We start from the raw sequence: 3,107 nt of genomic DNA, 5'->3' as shown, positions 1-3,107 counted from the left end.
AACATATTAACTCATTCCGCAATGCTGGTATTTTCTCAACAGCCACAAACTATGCTCTGATAGTAAGGATGGGTCTGTCCCACCTCTAGTGAAATATACTCTTACATTACAAGCAAATTTTCTACAAAGGAAGAAAAATACAGTTTACGGTGTCCATACATAACATCTCTGTATGGGTTAAGGGGGCACATAAGTGTTTTTGTCCGAGAAACTGACATTCACTTAGTCTATCTCACTCCAAAATAGCAAACTAATGAGCATAAATAGGACTTGGAGTCATAGAATCCAATCGTACTACAGCACTCCTCCGCCACAATCGTATTTACTTCTAACTACTGCGTTATTCATCTCGTGTTTCCATCGGTTCCTTTTATTGCGTTCGAATCCTCTTATGTCTATTATTGTTGTCTTAATAGCTGGTAGCACTGAAGCCGGAGTATCATTTGCGATAAATTACGTGATTCTGAGCTTTAATGGTCATCGTTTTGGCTTTACTTGAAAGTCATTCTCTCTCTCTCTCTCTCTCTCTCTCTCTCTCTCTCTCTCTCTCTCTCTCTCTCTCACATAAACACCAAACACATAAACACACATATACACATATTTTACACATATACACACATACACACACGAGACATAACAATGTTCTGTTGCCTATACCAACCTGGCTCTTCAGTAACAATAGTCTTACAGACTATTTTTATGGTTAAAAGTAATGAGTGAAAATTGAAAGATAGTTTTTTCTTTTGGATATAATAACGGACACTTATAAAATTTATTAAAACTCTTTGCACTTATTTTTTTTTTATCTCAGCTTTACATTTGTTTTCGTATATATAACATATCTGTATAAATAATAAATGATTAATAATTGTTAATTAAAATATTCAATAGATATTAATTGTTGACTGACTACTGGATATTTGTAAAAAAATAAAAGAATTAGTAAACTGATATACTAAATAGTAAAAACATTGAATGGAATTTTTATAAGGAAAATAACCTTGGACGATGCAAAAAGAAAGAACTATCAAAACAAAATGTTTGAGACAGATTTAGATTGTTAACAGGAAAAAAATAAATACAAGGTTGACAAAATTCATTCCTCTGAAAGTCAACAGAAACAGGATGGCAAAAGGCCCCGCGAATGAATTAAAGGACAACACTTAAGAATTATACAGTCAGAGAATAAAGGTAAGACCTGTTACATTTGCGAAAAACCCTCTCTCTCTCTCTCTCTCTCTCTCTCTCTCTCTCTCTCTCTCTCTCTCTCTCTCTCTCTCTCTCTCTCAGATATAAAATCCGCAATATGCAATAATCTCTAAGCGCTCCCGTGTGATTAATGTTTTGTTGCGCCAGAGAAGGCTTAGAATCGTGTTTTTCTTTGTGCATGCATATTTACGGAGATTTTAATATTATCATTACTACTAGTCTAAATCTAAATCGGAATCTACCATAAAAAAATCATGAAGGCATGTCGTTTTCTGATGTAATTAAATTTTTGAATGGAGTTGGAACGGTGTTTTAAAGTTAACTTTTTTTTTTAAGTAACATTTCCAGAAAGCTACAACTGCGTCATTATACAGGATTCCTAATGAAAAGCATAACTATAATTCTGGAAAGTACTTCTAATGGTTAGTTTTAAAATATGAGTTATTTTCTTTACAACATTCTGTTTTTAGATTGATAATAGTTAATTTGGAAGCAGATAAGAAATTCATTTTTTTAGATAATCTTCTTTGTATGTGATCTGTAGTTAATATCCTGTTTGGGAAGTCTCTTCTTCATTCTTCTCAGAGCCAGACGTAAGGGATGCATGCTTGAGGTTCTTTAAAAATAAAGAACATTTCGATATCTTTAGTGGTGAATGAGAATACGTAATGAGAACGTCAAAATTAACGTTGTCGAATTTTCATATAATTAAGTTTGGAAGTTCTGGAACTGAAATATGATTCAGATCTCATATTTTGTAACTTATTTTTGAAGATATGACATATATTTCATATATATGCCATATAATAACATCTGGTATTATGTTTTATCAATATTTGTCTATTGAAATTGTATTAAGAAGGAAAAAACTACCATGGACATTTAAAATTAATTTATAGTTGGCTTCACATAGAAGAGACTTCTAGCAATTTCCTACCTTATAACACTGAGAAGAGGATATATTAGCTTTCAGTCATGAAACAGGATAAGCATTACATCCTCCCTAGCAATATAATATTTTCCATGACTCTTTGGTTACAATTCCGGTCATTCTGCAAGCACGAAATTCAGATGTTTCTGACACGCTTGAAATTGCTTATTTCGACGGAAAATTCTACGACATTTTTGTGGGGAAAACGTCACTCTTATATAAGAAGACTTTTGGACAGTCATCCTACGTTTTAGCTGAAGCCTTGACAGTGACTTCATCTTTATGCTTCGGGAAGTTTGTACTGCTAATGTAATTACAGTCCTCCTTCTTACTTACTGGACGCTTATAGTAAGGAAGAAATTTGTTTCCTTGTTTGGTGGTAAATTAAAGAGTTTTATTATAGCGCGTTTATGTGGGCGTGTGGAAGCCCCATCAAATTTATTTTTTTAGACAAACTCTTTGCCTGATAGGGAGATTACATAACTTGCACTTGCTGGCACGATTGAGCCTTTACTTCTCTCAGCATTTGTCGGGAAATTTGTAATTTTATTATTATTATTATTATTATTATTATTATTATTATTATTATTATTATTATTATTATTATTATTATTATTATTATTATTATTAGAAGGTAATGAAATATAAAATAAGTTCGACTTTAATAAATGGGCAAACTTAACTCCTCTGATAAAATATAAAAAGAAAACGCTATAGCTCTAAAGTTTTTATTTACCATAAAGTTTGCTGAATCATGATAACTCCCTTTTACATATAACCTCAGTAGCAAAGTAACTTAACAGATTGGGAACAAAATAAATCTCATAAATTCTCATTCAGAAAACTGGTTGTCATTTCCTATTTTAAAGAATGTAATAAAGCAAAACAATGAATTAATAAAAAAAGGCACCTGCTACGTCCATTAAAATAGGATAAGGATTCCACAACATTAAAATAACAATTTCAA

The sequence above is a fragment of the Macrobrachium rosenbergii genome, chromosome 8, assembly GCF_040412425.1.
Source record: "Macrobrachium rosenbergii isolate ZJJX-2024 chromosome 8, ASM4041242v1, whole genome shotgun sequence".
NCBI lineage: Eukaryota > Metazoa > Arthropoda > Malacostraca > Decapoda > Palaemonidae > Macrobrachium > Macrobrachium rosenbergii.
This window is presented reverse-complemented; position numbering follows the sequence as displayed.